At 32.2% G+C, this 18,503-nt stretch overlaps 1 long non-coding RNA gene across 1 annotated transcript; it reads left to right on the forward strand.

Annotated features, from left to right (window-relative positions):
• The first annotated feature begins 3,655 nt into the window (after positions 1-3,655).
• Positions 3,656-16,609, forward strand: LOC143075886 (uncharacterized). Its single transcript, XR_012978445.1, has 4 exons — positions 3,656-3,786; positions 9,320-9,396; positions 11,490-11,901; positions 14,845-16,609. It is a non-coding gene; the product is annotated as an uncharacterized LOC143075886 (long non-coding RNA).
• Positions 16,610-18,503: the final 1,894 nt, after the last annotated feature.

Here is an 18,503-nt window from a genome sequence, read left to right on the forward strand (position 1 = left end):
TTTCAGCTTGAAGTTAAACATTTATTTGAAGATAATTTGATCATTTTCAAATGTCCATTTTGGCTCCATGTTGTGTGGAAATACTTGCTGGTGAAAAACTGTATTTTTGTCATTTATAAGCTTAATTTTGGATGAATTGAATACTTTTACACACCTGCAGTACAGTAAGTTGAAAGTTACAGTTAATGCTTGTGTATATTCTGACATAACTTTGTTTGGGGAAACAGAAATCATACAGAAAGCCCACAAAAAGGGGGGATAGTTCTTTATTTAAATAGAATATCTGATATATTGACAGGATTGTAATAGAATACTAGCATATATATACTTACAGTTCAAGATGTTATTTGTAAAAAAAAAGATATGATTATTTTAATCTATTATTTTGTTAAAAAAACAAATCTAATCATATTCTAGAGTTGAAAAAAGGGGGAGGGAATTCATAGGTAAACCTAGATTGCAAATAGCTGATTGGTTAAAATTGTCCAAACAATCAATTTAATGAAATTAATTTATAATATAATTTTACTTTAGTTTGTTTCAGAAAAAAAGAAACATAATATATATTACATGTATCAAGAATTTATTTGTTTAAAATTCCAAAAGAGAAAGAGGAGATAACTGTTGTCTTTTGGTCCACATTTAATAGAATAAAAACAGTACATTTGGCATGTTTGGTAATAAAATAATGATAACAATGAAATAACTTCTTATTTGAAAATCACTTAGTCAAGGTAGTGATAAGCCTCTTGGCAGTAATAGCTCTTAAATAAGTTGCTTTTTAAAAGTTTTGATAATTAAAGTGCATTTTTAATTGTTCCTACATCATTTCGGCCACTTATATAATTAATAAAGGGTCTAAGACCAGCTAAAGTAAGTGCAACTCTTCTTTTTTTTTTACATTCCCTTAAAATTAAGTCTGTTATTAGATTGTATAGTTACTGCTCTAATTACAAATATAAGTTTAAGTACAACTTTTTGAAATTTCACATAAGACTTACAGTAAAATATTAGAATTTTAATAATTTTTGCTTTCATATCTTGTACACTGTATATTGATTACCAGTATTCATGTGTCGCCTTTGTATTGCAACTTTTGGCAGATCTGATAGCATTCCACAGCAGTTATTTGCAGTTTATAAAACCATATTAGGATGTACAACTTAGCAGTTGGCATGAATATTCATTATTGACAGCTGTTATTATAGCAGTTCTCATGAATATTCATTATTTGATAGCTGTTATTATAGCAGTTCTCATGAATATTCAGATCTCATTTAAATTTTTCGTTAAAAATAACTGCCAAAGAACTGTGAAGGCTAAATAAACTGCTCAGAAACAGCTATGGAATGCTATTGGAATGCCTTTATGCAAATTAATTATTGCCTTATATTTGGTAACTGTGAATGCTAATAAACTGCCAAATAACTGCTGTCAAGTGGGAACTGTGAATGCTAATTAACTGCTAAAGAACTGCAGTTCACTTTGACTTGGGTATTCAATAACAGATTTTGATAAAAAAAAGGCCAGTTAGTCCTAACTAGACTGTATGAGTACACTCATTAATATTGGTCTGACCGTACACATATATGGTCTGACCGCACGAATATAGGTGTACGGTCCAAATACTCATATGGTCTGGAACATATATACAATATGAAGTTTAGGATAAAGATTGAGGTTTTATTAATAATAACATTATGCAAAAAGACTATAATAAAAAAAATCAGGATGAAAGGAGTAGGGGCATTAAGGCCTGGTTTTGGCCCAAGAAAACAAAATGTCTGATAACTTTCTCAAATTGGCACATACTGTTGAGAAATGCATAGGGTCAAGAAATATCAATGAAAAACATTAAGATTTTTATGTGATGACATCATAATTACGTCATAATATAAACTGTTTTCACAAAAATGAATTTATGCAGTTTTCTATCTTTAATTCTGTTGTTGAAACATTGTGCACAGCCAAGAAACAACAAAATAATTTAACAGAAACTTAATTATAACTATCAACATAATCTCACTAGTATAAGTTGTTTCTTGGGTGCGCACATATATTTACTTTTTCAATCTAAAATATACTTAAAAAGTTGATGAAAAACAAAGAAAATCACGAAATTTAACAAAATATGGTAACTTGTTTAATGTCCAAAATTGTTTTGTTTTTCTGAATACATCTAGTAGTCTACCTAGTAGATATTGTACAGTAATTTAAAAATATGTATGATAACTTTTAAATTTGCAGAAATTTTTGGACCAAAAAAGAAGCATGGGGAAAGGAGTTTGGAGAAATAAAATAGGGGATGAGACACTTTGCCAAAAAAAAGGCAGGATGACTTATTAAGATCTATTTACATGCATGTATAAAAAAGGGGAGGATAAACTAATGAACTAGACAGCACTAGTACACATTTTTGTTTTGGGGCTAGCTGAAGCACGCCTCCTGGTGTGGGATTTTTTTGTTATGTTGAAGACCCATTAGTTGCCTTCTGCTGGTTTCTGCTATTCTGGTAGCCAGGTTGCTGTCTTTTTTACACATTCCCCATTTCCATTCTCTATTTTAGTACAAAAAAGGCAGGACCGAAAAGAGTGAAAAATACATAACAACTAATAGAATGCAGGACAAAATTTTTCATCCTAGACCCCCATAAAAACCAATTGGTAGGTCCCTTATCTATACCTTTCAGAGACAGAGGGTGGATAATGGGTTATTTTTGTGCGACATGATTACCATGTTTTTATTTTACTTTCTATGTGTTTTAACTTTTTAATTTGACTTTCTGTCTTACAAGACTGGTGCCTCGTGCAACATATTCTGCTTATTTAATTTGATGAGCATCTTGATTTTCAAATGCTTATTTTGCATGCTCACTATTGTTCAAATAAAATTCAAACGCTTAAATAGGCAGGGATCGTCAAGAAATACTTTTTTAAAAGCTGTAAACCAAATTGAATTATATCATAAACAAATGATATGTGTATTATACTTAATCGGGAATATCAAACGTAAAGTTAATACAAGTGGGTCTCATTGGGGTCTAAGCGTGACGCCAGATTGCCGATTTTTTGTAAGCGTGACACGTGAAAGTCAAATTATTGTGGCGTGAAAACGGGAAATTAGGTCTTACGGGACCCGGGAAATGACAAAAAAATGAGAATTGCTTATGTACATAGTGTAAGCGGGATACGGGAATCTGACAAAAAAGTAAGCGGGATCCGGGATAGGAACCCCCCAATGAGACCCCATACAAGGAGGCAGCAATTTCTCAGTCAGAAAAAGGTTCAAACCAAAGCATTTATTTTTCGTGCAACGTTCATGACAGAAAACGTTCAACATAAACATATGTCTTATTTCATTTTTATTCCGTGCAAAAAAACCACCACCACCACTCTTACCACTACACTGCACTGTAGTGACCTACCCTTATCCCCCCCCCCCCCCCCCCCCCCCCCCCAAAAAAAAAGAAACAAAACAAAAAACCTAGCTCTTTAAACGTAAATTATACTCTCACACTTGTTTTAACTAAAATGTTTACCATATAGGACCATATTGAAATAATTTCAACAACAGGCTACCGCCGTACTGTCAAGTTTTCATTCAGAAAAGCTCTGCATCTTCAAGTTCAAGGTCACAACAAGTTTGTCTTGTACCTGAACTGGTTCCCTGATTGCATTTGGATAACAGACGTTCTTCTATCTCACTGCTGATGGGGTCTTGAGAAATAAAAAGTTTCAAGCATGTCTGGACTGTTAGTAGTAGAAGTTGAACTTTACCAGTTTGAAGGTGAGGATGTTTGTTTCATTCACAGACCGCTGTTACCCGTCACCTATTCTGTAAATTCCAACTTTTTCAGACGAACCACTTCGGTTTGGAAATCTGAATTCAGAATATTGTTTTTGTCATTTGCTTGACCACACTAATTTCAACTGGTCAATGCTTATTAGATAGAGCAATAATTTCTCTTACACAGTTTAAAAAAAAACAATTTAAAATTCAGAAATAAAGTTATTCATTAAAACAATACTACCAAATTTTATATAGACCAATTCAAGTACACCTTTGGCTTTGGGTCCAGGGTTTTCTTGACTTTTAATTGTATTTAATTTCAAGTTCTGTAGACTCTTTGTAAACAATAAATGCTGGCATTAACATATAAATACTTGTTTTAGTGACTTAATCACAATGAAAATCTGCAATAAAATATTACTCTGGACTTACTATTATTATTGTATAGCAATATAATATTTCCCACAGAAAGCAGTGGTGTAGCTTGCCTTCAGTTTATACCGAGGCAGGGGGCCAGGGGGCGCAGCCTCCCATAAGCTATTGAGGTTTTTACAATTTGAACAAGAAAGAATCGTTCAAAATAGTTGCTGTTCAATGTTATTTCATCATAATAATGTTAATTATATGCCTTACTGTCTATACTCAAAGCTATAAAAATAACAAAATACGTGAAGGTATCACTTTTTTCATTCACGATGAACACGACAACCGGCGAATAACTAACATTTACTTAATTCTGAAGTTTTCATTATAAATAAACAGTATTTGGTTGATTTTTTTTTATAAATAAACTGACATTATGTATTAACTAACAGACATATTTCTCTGGAATTAGTGATTCCTTTAAATATTTTAAATTCCCTGCTTGTGAAAACGTACTATGAATTTAAAATAGCGAGAATAAAACTTTAGAACCACAACATATAAATTATTTTCTGTGCACTATGATATATTAATGCTTATTTTGTTTTGTTTGGTACCAGAGTCAATGAACATAGTCGTAGGGGAACAAATTGTCAACGGTTATAAATGAGGGTTTTAATGCTTAGAGTGGGATTATCAAATATTTATTTTGTAATCATTGTCGCCCATAATTTGATTTTCCTTTATTTTATAATTAAGCACCATTTTAAATCCATATTCTTTTAAATTTAAATTAATTTCAGGGCCGATTTTTCTGTTTTCTTAAAACCTCACCAGGCCCTCATATACTAGAAATTATTCTGACGTAATCAACGACAAGATCTTAGTTTTAACCAATTTTTACTTAAGAATATTTTTACTCACAGAACATATATTGCACTAGCAAGGTTGTGCAATATATATTTAATTCTACTCGGGACAATATTCTCCAATATTCATGCAATAACCCTATATTATTGCATCTATAGCAATATAATATTTCCCACAGATAGTAACCAAAAATAATAAAATTGAGAATGGAAATGAGGAATGTGTCAAAGAGACATCAACCCGTCCGTAGAAAAAACAACAGCAGAAGGTCACCGACAGGTCTTCAGTGTGGCGAGAAATTCCTGCACCCAGCGGCGTCCTTCAGCTGGCCCCTAAACAAATATATACTAGTTCAGTGATAATGAACGCCATACTAATTTCCAAATTGTACACAAGAAACTAAAATTAAAATAATACAAGACTAACAAAGGCCAGAGGCTTCTGACTTGGGACAGGCGCAAAAATGTGGCGGGGTTAAACATGTTTATATGATCTCAACCCTCCCCCTATACCTCTAGCCAATGTAGAAAAGTAAACGCATAACAATACGCACATTTAAAATTCAGTTCAAGAGAAGTCCGAGTCTGATGTCAGAAGATGTAAGTTAACCAAAGAAAAATAAACAAAATGACAATAATACATAAATAACAACAGACTACATGGACTACTAGCAATTAACTGACATGCCCGCTCCAGACTTCAATTAAACTGAATGAAAGATTATGATTTCATCATATGAATATCAGGAATAACAGTAATTAAGCGTGCAATAAATCTTCAAAATTCATGAATCTTCGTTTTAATCAATTTTAACTTTCAAATAGTATTATATTGCTATGCAATAAAAGGGTTATTGCATGAATATTGGGGAATATTATCCCATGTAGAACATATTATATTACACTCGCAAGCTCGTGCAATATTAAATTCTACTCTGGACAATATTCCCCAATATTCATGCAATAACACTTTTATTATTAACCCTATAATATTATTTTAATTTATCGGATGCTGTGAAAAAGTGTCCTTTAATTGGACATTATTTCATGATAAAGTACATTTGTACTATTAAATTCAAGGTTGACTAAATTCAATAAGAGGACTTTTTCACAGTGAAAGATGTCCTTTAAAGGGAGATAATATAAATTCACTGATTCAATGAATCACAGCTTATTGTGAGCTGTCGACAAGCACCAAATCTGAAGAAACTTCTTACATGAGCAAAATTCAGTACACAGAAGGTGGCAGAAATTTACAAAAATGCAAGGATCCCAGGTTTGGAATGTGTGAAATGCTAGAAGTGAGACAAAGTAAAACTCTGAAATCAAGCACAGCAATTAAACAGTATAAAAGCATGAACAGGGCTTTTTATAGCTGACTTTAGGTATGGGCTTTGCTCTTTGTTGAAGGCCGTACAGTGACCTATAGTTGTTAATGTCTGTGTCATTTTGGTCTTGTGTGGACAGTTGTCTCATTGGCAATCATACCACATCTTCTTTTTTATATGAACTGTAAATCATAAAAAAATATTTATTGTGCAACCTGTCCCTGGTGACTTGTAATCATAAGTACATAGGTCAAACCAATAGACTAATTGATAGAGAGAGAGTTCACAAAGTGACAGCAGATAAAGGACCCGTCAATTAGAAACTCACCATGTTTAGGAACACTTTGACCAATGTGGAAAGAGAAAATTTAAAATATATCCCTTTTTAGCTCACCTGACCTGAAAGGTCAAGTGAGCTTTTTTGCAGTTTTTGGTTATTATCTGGAATATTATTATTGATAGAGATAAACTGTAAACAGCAATAATGTCCAGCAAAGTAAGACCTACAAAAAAGTCTGCATGACCAAATCGCATTAACGTCGAGTGATTGCCCTTTATGCTTTATAGTCAATTTTTTCGTAAATTTTTGTAATTTTTAGATTCTTGGGTTCTTTATCATAGTGTATCATCATACAGCGGATATAGGTACTAACCAAGCGGGCGTGAGCGATTTTGATCTTATACTGTAACAAAAACTTTGTTTTGTTCACATGATATCAATGTGTACTTCAATCTAAACATAATTGCTGTTTTAAGAAATGATGGTTAGAGGTGTCTCATTAGTTTCCCAAAACAAGAGGGATTACTAAAACATTGTAAAAGCATGTGCAAATACTTGTCAAAGAAGTTGGCCCTCGTCTCATTCGATATGATTCTATATTCATTGCAACTCTTTTTCTGATAGAAGGTCAATGTGTGTGTGTAATAAGTATAGCTGTTTCAATAATTGGCATTGAAATCTTTCATACATATTTGATTTTTCGATATTTTATCCCTAAAAAAGTGTTCTGTACGGTGTTTAGCTGACCACAGAAATCCTTATGTACGGTGCATAGTTATGTGGTTGTACACCGTACACAAAAACATTATTTTTATACTTGCTTATTACCCAAAATGTTTCAAGGAATGAGTAATCACCAGTAGATTTATGATTGGTGACTATTATTTTTGCCCTGTATTAGGTTTCTTTCAGATAAAATAATAAATGTCTCAATAACTGTATCGAAATTGAAAGTTGGTGTTGACATTCACAACTATTTGCGCTTGTACAAGTTAATTGTTCTTATTAGAATAACAAATTTGTTTTATGAATAGGAAAAAATTGATGTAAAAATTATTTGGGAGCAGGAATTTCAAATGTTGAGAAATGTACATTGATCAAGCAAAACAAAGATTTTCGTTACCGTGTAAGGTCAAAATCGATCATGCCCGCTTGCTTAGTACCTATATCCTAAGATAGATCTACAAACACATCACCATCATCAAAACACATTTTGTCATGAATCCATCTGTGTCCTTCGTTTATAATGATATGCACATATACCAAGGTGACCGCCCCAGCTCTTTAAAGCCTCTAGTTTAAGATGTGGACCGAAGATAAAATTCCACGTAAAGCCAAGGAACACTTTTTTCTTGAACCATATATATAAGCTGACTTTAAATAGGAAATGAAATTCGGTCCGTGAATAAGATTCCGTAATATATATATACACAAACTACCGAATGACATTACTATAAGGTAACGTCACAAGTTGTTACTAGTAACCATAACAATTCTGTCTGATGAACTGTAGGTGATGCGGTGAAAGTGCTTACAGAAACAATGTTCGATTTATAATGTGTTTTTTTGTGCTTTTTATTTTTAAACTATATATATATATATGTTCTTTGAAAATTTCTTAATACATTGTTGGTCATCAAAAATGTGTGTAATTAATATTTACATGTACTTGGGACCTTTTAAATGTTCAAAACTGTTCTATTAAATTTGCTTAAAAGTAATCTGAAGCAATTTCTAGACACGCTTCTACATGTATCATCAGGGTAAAAAGCCTTGTGACCTCAATATTGATAAAGCAGTTAAGGTAATTCTTTTGTTTTCATTAATAACAAAATCTACAGATGATTAAGTATAAAATAATTATATATTTCAAGCAAACTATAAGAATGTTTAAAATTTTTAAAAATCACAGAATCTAAATAATTTTTTTTAACTTTGCATTATTTGTTAAAGGGACACTCAGTGACAGTATGGACTTAGTTCATCATTATGATAGGAGCACATGTCCTGTGCATGCTGTGTATATAGTATAATAGATTTATTATGTCTTGTCTAACTTAAGTTTGGTTAAACTGCCTACTGGGAAAACATTATTACATGTTTACATTCCCAATTACTAAGTACTATTAGTCAATTATGTGTGAAAAATTTCAATTTCATTGGTTTTAATCCCCCAGGATAAATGAAGAGATCTGAAAATTTTATTTTCAGTACTGTCTCAGTTACTTAATTAAAGACAATAAAAATATTAAATTAGGGTAATATAATATTCCCCCAAAAAATGAACATTGAAAAGTTCTCACTCTGATACACATTTCAATGATCAATAAAATCATCTTTTATAAATTAGATGTGAGGACATGATGGGTAGCTAGTTTATAAACTCTTTCCTTACTTAGAAAAAGCACCTGGTTTCCTTAAGAGCACAAAATTTCAGTGGAAGGGTACAAAGCCTCTATATTTACAGTTCTCCTGGATACTGATTTGTGAACATGTAAAAATAAGGCAGATAAATCACTTATGTGACCTCAACAATGATAGCGACAAATGTATAATTTTATTTACTTTTTTCAATTTCTCATTGATGTGATGTAAATTTTCTGTTAGAAACTCACACGACTGTATGATCTAAATTAGTGTGACAGTTGCACAAGACTGTTTTATCTTAATTTTGCAGATTTTTTTTCTAGGTGTGCAACTGTGCAAGTATTGAACATCAGCTTGAAATGCAATGTGAACCTAAAAGACAGTATAATAATGGACAGATGTAAGTAATGATAAAATAGTCAATGATATGGGAAATGTATGAAATTGTAAGAAAAAAGTTGACAGACATATTGTTTTACACCTGTCCCTCCGTCGGTCAGTTAGCTATAAGTCAAATTACAGCCTTCAACAATGAGCAAAGCTCATACTGCATAGTCATATATATAGGCCCTGAAATTACAATTGTAAAACATTCAGCAGAACTAATGACCTTAATATTAATATACAAATAAAATAACTAAAAACAAATATATATGCAACACAGCAACATACAACAACCACTGATTGTCCAGGTTCCTGACTTGGGACAGGCACAGAAGATGGCAGGAGTAAACATGTCAGCGGGATCCAAACCCTCATAAAATCATGTATTTTAGATATTCTCCTCAAGAAAATCTGATATATATATCAGAAATGTAATTAACATCAACCATTGTCAACACTTATAAATGTTGTATTTAACTTTATTTGATTTATGCTTATACAAAGAAGATGTGGTATGATTGCCCATACCACATAGTCAGCTATAAAAGCCCCCAAAATGACAAATGTAAAACAAGAAAACAAAAAAAACTAACTACCTAATTTATGTACAAAAAATGAACAAAAAACAAATATATGTAACACATCAACAAATGACAACCACTGCATTATAGGCTCCTGACTTGGAACAGGGCACATTCATTACATTGTACCTTAATATTTTAATTCACATATTGGTATAAAATCTATTACATGTATTATGTTTTTATACGACCCCAATTTTTTGGGGGGATTGTATAATGGTATGATGTCGTGGTCGTCGTCGTCCGAAGACACATTGTTTTCCGGATAATAACTTTAGTTTTTAAAACTGAATAGATCTTTATGAAATTTTCTCAGAAGGTTCAAAGTACCGCAAAAGGAAGGTTGGTATCAATTTTGTGGATGATGGTCCCAACCGTTTAGTAAAAGGGGCCCAAAACAAGCATTTTTCTAGTTTCAGGATAATAACTTAATATACAATAAAATTGTGAATGGAAATGGGGAATGTATTAAAGAGACAACAACCCGACCATAGAAAAAAACAACAGCAGAAGGTCACCAACAGGTCTTCAATGTAACGAGAAATTCCCGCACACAGAGGCGTCCTTCATATTTAAATTGCTCTGAAATTTAATATGGGGCCAAAGTTTAGGAATTAAGGGCCAAAAAGGGGCCAAAACAAGCATTTTTATAGAAGCTTCCCTTCTGTTAAGGGTATTTTAAGGGGCATAAAGAGGGGAGGGGTTACACTATGGGATTTTATTTAAAAAAAAATTCTAATGACTTGAAAACTGTAAGTGATAAACACCATGCAGTCTTCAGAAATGATCACAGGACAATAAAACAAATCAAATCAAATATAGGGTGAGTCCCTGGGGGAAACCCCCACCCTCTTTAATTTGAGAATGTGCTATTATCTTGTAAACTGTCCAGATCCCCACCCCTAAACCATATATATTCTTGTATGGGACAATAAAACAAATCAAAAGAAAGAAATGGAATTTCTTTGGGGTTCACCCCCACCCCCTCTTGTTTGAAAACTTGTTAACCATCCAGAACCCCACCCCTAAACCATATATATTCTCGTATGGGACAATTAAACAAATCAAATGAAATAAAAGAGAAGTCCTTCGGGTTTACCCCCACCCCCTCTTATTTGAGAACTTGTAAATGGTTCAGATCCCTACCCCTAAACCATATATATTCTTGAATGGGACAATTTTACCAATCAAACTAAATATAGGGGGAGTCTATGGGGTTACCCGACACCCTTTTGTTAGAATACTTGTAAACAGTAGAGATCCCCACCTCTAAACCTTATATATTCTTGTATGGGATAATATAACAAATCTAATAAAATATGGGACCATGGAAATGGCTAATTATGGGAGCTTTGTTTGGGAGACTTCGTAACAGCATCCTGTTACAATTACTTCTTGTTTATTACATATTTTAGTGTATTAAAGTAATTATACTGCTTCCACCTTTCAAAATTCTAATAAAGCTCTATCTCTTTAATGGATAAATAAATGAAACTAGTCAAGAACTCAACAGATAATTTTTTTTCAGGTTCTCTGATTGTAAGTACCTGTTGGCCACACACATGAATATTCTCATTGATCCTGCATTCAGCTAAATATCAGAAAAATTAAGAACAAAGGAAAATATGCTGAAACTGTACAGTCACTAGTCAGGATTATTTCAGAAGTGCAATTATAATACAATATATGTTACTGGTTAATTCCTATGATTTGTAAATTTAAACAACACACAGAGGCTTTGCATTATTGTTTTACAAGAAAGACACCAAAAGATGCAGTCAACATTTATCATTTTTATCAAAATACGCCCAGGACAAATCATGGGTACACTTAGCTTGAAAGATGGTGCTTTCATACCAAAATTTCCTGGAAGTAAAAGAAATAAAGAACCAAAATTCATGTCAGCAATCAGGGGATAAGATGAAAGAATACAGAATAAGGTACTGTCATGTTCAGTCTTTATAAGAGTCCTGATGCTCTATATATACAAATGTATATGTATTTTGTTATGCCCCGTCATAGCGGTGGGGGCATTTAGTTTTATCCTTGTATGTTTGTACATAATATTAGATTTAAGAAGATGTGGTATGACTACCAATGAGACAGCTCTCCGTCTAAGTCACAATTTGTAAAAGAAAAACCATTATAAATAGGTCAAAGTACAGTCTTCAACATGTTCAACACATGTACAGAGCCTTGGATCACACCCAACAGTAAGCTATTATTAATTTAAGGACCAAAACAATTACTAGTGTGCAACCAGCTTTCAAACATTAAACCAAAGTTTATTCTATATGAAAAAAGAGAAAAGAGAAACACTTATAGTGCATGATTTTCTCACTGTGTTGAAGACCCATTGGTGGACTTTGGTTGTTGTCTGCACTTTGGTCAGGTTGTTGACATATTCCCTGCATTTCCATTTTCAATTTTATTAAGAAGTTATTGAACTTTATTCTTTGAAAATATGATGGAGGTATCATGTGCACATGGCACATCTGTTTATTTGCTTTAGTTCACTATAAACTTAAGTTTGCTTAACCAAATGTATTGAAACTTATACACAATGCTTATAACCACAAAACTCAGATCAAGTACTTATTTGGGTACTGTGTGTCACTTTTACCATTCTTGATTTATGACCCCTTAAAATGTGATATGCAAGCAGGGGCATAATCTGTGTCCCATGGACCCATTCACCATTTTGTTTATTCCCAGAATTTTGAAAGGAATAAATAATCTATGATGTTCATATAGAAAAAAACATATTGTTTCAAGAATTTTTATCTGTTTATTACAGATGAAATGAAACTTTAACAACACAAAAAATAACTAAATAGCATAGATCTATGCAGTTTTGACCTATATCATGTATATTTATATAAAAATAATGATGATTGCCAATGAGACAACTATCCACCAAAGTTTGAATAAAGTGGATATATAAGCAGTTTTAGGTAACTGTACACCCTTATGAATGATAAAAACCTGTACTGTATATATTGTCCGCTATAAAAGGTCCCTACAAGAAAAAAAAGGACAAAAACATTTGAGAAAACTAAAAGCCTTATTTATATAATTTATAACAAAACAAGTAGGGAAAATCAAATGTATAACATAAGTAAACCAACGACTTCTATGGAATTACTGGCTCCTGACTTGGGACAGGCACACAAAGAATGTGGCAGGTTAAACAAATTTTTGGTTGCTCATGAAACCCTCCCCTAACCTGGGACAATGGTGTTACAGCACAACATAAGAACAAACTATAAAAATCAGTTGAAAATGTTTTATCATATTTGTATAGGTCAACTGTCTTGAAATGATTAACAAGTGATTGTAGAATTGAATAGCCAAAAACACACAAACAAGCAGGCATAAAACAATTTTTGTTTTTAAAAATAGAATTTTGCTATTTTTATGCCCCACCTACGATAGTAGAGGGGCATTATGTTTTCTGGTCTGTGCGTCCGTTCGTCCGTCCGTCCGTTCGTCGTCCGTTCGTTCGTTTGTCCGTCTGTCCCGCTTCAGGTTAAAGTTTTTGGTCAAGGTAGTTTTTGATTAAGTTGAAGTCCAATCGACTTCAAACTTGGTACACATGTTCCCTATGATATGATCTTTCTAATTTTAATGCCAAATTAGAGATTTTACCCTAATTTCACGGTCCACTGAACATAGAAAATGATGTGCGAGTGGGGCATTCGTGTACTGAGGACACATTCTTGTTTTTCTAGAAATAAACTTTATATATATATATCCTATACTTAAATAGAAAAATAAAAGTATAGGGTCACCATTCATTAAAGCTCACAATCTGCCTTCGAAAGAAGCATGTATTTTTTGCTAAGTACCTTTTACTGTAGAACTAAAACATGTAATAGGACAAAATGTAAGAGGAAAAAAATGTAATTTCAAAATATAAAGAACTAAATTACAGAAATTGCTTAAATTTTACAATAGTTGAGTTTTAGTACAGCTTATTTTGAGAAAAAATAATGAAAAATATGTCACCCATGAGTTGAAAAAGATGTTTCAATTTTAATGCCAAAAAATTGCATTTTTTCATCTAAGGGAGATAAATTAGAGCTTTTTCAGTGGTATAAACATTTCAAAAATCATCTGGGGCCAAAAAAAAAATAGATTTTTTGGTTGATTTTTGTACCATATCATATATTAACCTCTGATACTATAAGAAATAAAATTTGTAATGAAAAAAAAATGTTTAAATTTTTGCTGAATTTTTATACCCTCAAGCATCCTTAAGATACAACTTTAGGTGATAGGAAAAGTCTTGACTTGGGAAAGCCACATGCAAACTCAATGTTGCTCCCCTTGTAAATCTCAATTAGTGTTTTTAAAAAGAAAAAAAGTTAACATAAAAGAATGCAGGTTGTCAGGATCATTCAATTGGAGAAAGGGAAAAGAACACAACTTTACACTAAATAATTTTGAAAACTTATTGCCTATACTATCTTTATTGATAACAGACTGAGCCAAAAACAATTTCATCTACTAGTACGGACACTAAATATCAAAATTTGTGCCTATATAACTATATAAAATTTTAATAGTATATACTAGTCCGAATCAATATTTACTGGTCTGGGGAATTGGACTAGTGGCTAACAGTGCAGACTGTGATAAAAAAATTCAGAAACATTATGTACATTATGATCATTGTGATTGTGTTAAACATCAGACAAGGCAATCAAAATGGTCAGAGGGGGCAAAGAAGTTTTGTTAAAAATGTCAAATGATTATAGTCTCAACCTATCAACATGATCAAAATTGTTGATTTCACAGTTAATATTTACTTTTAGCATGTTCAGCAGAATAGAATGTTTTTGTTATATTTTATTAAATGTAGATTTACTTTGTTCTTATAGGCAGGAGTGAAAGGAAGAGAAAACAAGGCATCAGTAAAGAAGCAGATCAATTTATATTGATATGTAATAATTCCAACTGCATATGTTACAAACATTGCACATGCTATGAAGATTTATTCATATGTATTCTATGATTTGTAGTTATATTTTATTGTATACTTTTGTAATATTATAGAGTACTACTACATGTATTTTTATATTTTGCTGTGGAGAATATCAAAGAAATTTAGAAAAATATAATTAAAGATAGTTTCTTCCATGTTTTCTGTGACAAAAAAAATTGTGCAATTAGGAAAATGAAATGAGGCTACATTATTGAATATTTTTGAGTTTGAGTTTGAGTTTTTTTTTTTATTCCTATTTGAAAATTTCATTGGCATTTGAATGAGTTGAAACTAGTTTTTATCAATTAGTTTGTTTTCAAGATGAACAACAGTACAGTAGGTCAAGGTTTTTTGTACAATAGTTTACTATGATGTTATGGTCACTCAAATAAACTTGAAACTTTGTACTTTCAAGTGTTCATTATGAAGTCAGTATTTTTTAAACAATTACAAATAAGTTACTGAACATGGAAATCTGACTGTTGAAGAAGGGTACAATGTGTTATGGACGCATATCTCAATTGCCCTCCTCACCAGCCTCTCGGTAATGTAATTTTGACTTTGAAAATTTCCTTAGTTTACACTGAAATATTTGTGATATTAAACCGGGTTAGTTCAGTTTAAGGAGAACCAGGGGTATTTTATATGCAGTTAAATAAGCTTTTGGACAATACATGTGCTTGGTGATTTTAATAATCCTGAACCTTAAATCATAGTTTTATAACTTGCAATCTTTTGCAGTTTACATGTTAAAGTTTATGCTTAGGCCAGTTTAAAATCAACCTCTTATAAATAGGATTTAGAGGTAACAAAAAGACCCCCTTTTTGTGGGACAAATTGGCCTGATATTATATTTAGAAATTTACTGAAGCATGACAGTAGGGATGCAATAGAGAGTAACCTTAATATTTCTAAGAAAAGTAATGAAAAATGTGGTTGTAAACAAATACATATTTTTTTCAGTTAGAAACATATTTTTTATGAATCAAAATTTAAAAAAATTAATTTATGTAAAAACTTTTTTAAATGTATCAAAATTTTGTGTTGTAAAATCTTAAAAGATTTTGTTTTTCGGGATTTTTCCCAAAAATGTTTAAGAAATCAAAATGCATTATTTCTGCTTGTAGATTTTATTTCGGGATTTTTCCCGAAATGGGTAACAAAAATCTATGTAACAAGTGAGTGCCTGATATTAGATTTATATTTTCGGGATTTTTCCCGAAATGTGAAAAGAAATTATTAGTCATTAGGTCTGGCATATACACTTGATTTTTCGGGATAAATCCCGAAATATTTGAAGACATCTGTGTACATATTTTGTAGTTAGTTAATTTTTGTCGGGATATTTCCCGAAATGTGTTTCAGATATTTTTGTTAAAACGCTCTGCCAACATATATGTTATAAATAATAATGTTGAAAATGATTTCGGGACATTTCCCGAAAAAATAGTTGTCACATACAGCTTCACTACAAATATTTTAAAACTTTCATATATTTTGAGAAATTTCCTGAACATTAAATGTAAATTTTATCAGTTTTAAGAATAAAAACATGCAATATTGTAAAAAATGTGTGTTTCTTTATGAAATTTGCATTCAATTTATGGTAAACATTGAAAAAGATTAGAAAAAGGAATAAAATGGATTTTACTCTTTTAAAATAGAGTCTGTTCTTTGTAAATCTGACTTTTAAAGTGTTTGTTAAAAAATTACCACAACAATATATAGACACTACAAATGAGGTTAGGAAGGATTAATGAATGCACATGTGTTTTAAAGCATGAGGTAGCTGTATAAATCACAGTGGTTCATATCGATTACACTTGTTTAATAGTTTTATGACAGTGGCTGATCCAGGGGGCGATCAATGCATTTGAATGGGGACAAATTGTTGGACCCCCTTTTATAAATAGCTGGATCCGCCACTGTATGAACAAACAAAATAGGATTATTGATTGTTTCTGTACGTATAAATGTTTCAAGCATATTATACATTCTGGATGATTATACTTTAACATGTCACAGTCAATAAGTATATGTAGGTTATGTGGAATAAAAGAAACAGCATAAACAATCTGGAGGTGGAGGTGGACATGTATAGCCTTGGCATTTAATTTTACACTCCAGTTGAAAACTTGCAAAGTATAATGTTTACGTTGAGAAAATTTCAACAGAGTAACAAACTGACATCTTTCAATTTGACTTAAATGCCTTACTACAGCGGAATCGTATGAAAGCAAAAATTGTATGCATTCGAATATGAAAAGATAAATATCGTTGCACGTGGTTTCAGTGAAAGATTAATTAGTCATAAATTAATGTATAAATTATTGGGGAAATAAGATAATTTACCTTGCATTTCTATGTTTCTTAATTTAAGTCCACGCATCTCTATTCTTTATACCAAAGCCCCCGTCCCCCACCCCCACCCCATTATTCTCGAAATGCGTTCTTGCATGGCATTTTTTTGTGACAGTAGATATATAAACCGAGGCTAATGGCGGCCCCCAGCATCTTTTTAGCTCCGACAAAATATTTGTAAAAATGAGCATTTAATAAGCCATAAATACACGAAGAACCAGCCAAATTAGGTTTAAACATGAACCAAATCAACATACAAACATTCAGCTACATATATGTAAAGGGTTTGTAAGAAATAACACGTACGAAGTGCATCAGAAAAGCACATCACCATTACTGCATTATCGACACCATAAACTTTGTATCGTGATTCGTGGTCCTGTCCACTGTAATATAAAATGGCGAATTCAGAAATCAAAAAATCTAGTCGAGTGAGAAAAAACTTTTACGCTGTTGCCAAAGGCCATACTACGGGCATTTTCACCTCCTGGAGCCTGTGTAGTAGAAGTGTAGATAAATTCCAGGGACAAATATAAAAAGGCTTCCCTGACATCAATAGTGCCCTTGACTTCCTGTCACCTTACTCCTTCAAATGCACAACAACACCAGTGTATGACGACCTTGGGAAAAGGAAAAATGTCAAAGAATACCAACATACATGCTGTAATTGTGATACATCATTGTCAACAGAAATCGTAAATGATCAATCAGAAAATTCAAGAAATCATAATATTAACTCTGTTATAACGAGTAATTCAACATCTGAGCTTATAGATTCTGACACAGATTCCAACATATCAGAACTGGAATGTCAGGATGACCTCGAGAACACCGTTATCTCAATCAACACTGACAATAACAATAACACAGCTCCACTAAAACAGCATGATGACCTTCAGTCACAGCAAACAGAGCTTAAAAGAGTATTTCAGCTTGCCAAGACATGCTGTATATGCCATACCCAAGACAACTCAAGCATGATAACCTGTAATTCTTGTAACAAATGGACTAATTACTCATGTACAAACTTACCACCTTATATCCTTTTTTACTTTAAGCTCAACACAAAGAAAATACACGTGCCGAAAATGCGTTGTTATACCTGAAGATTTTATTCAAAAGTTGGAAAACAACAAAAATACATCGACCACCAACGCTTCATGTCAGACATCCATAGACAATCAACCGGATGGT

This window comes from Mytilus galloprovincialis, chromosome 5, assembly GCF_965363235.1.
Source record: "Mytilus galloprovincialis chromosome 5, xbMytGall1.hap1.1, whole genome shotgun sequence".
NCBI lineage: Eukaryota > Metazoa > Mollusca > Bivalvia > Mytilida > Mytilidae > Mytilus > Mytilus galloprovincialis.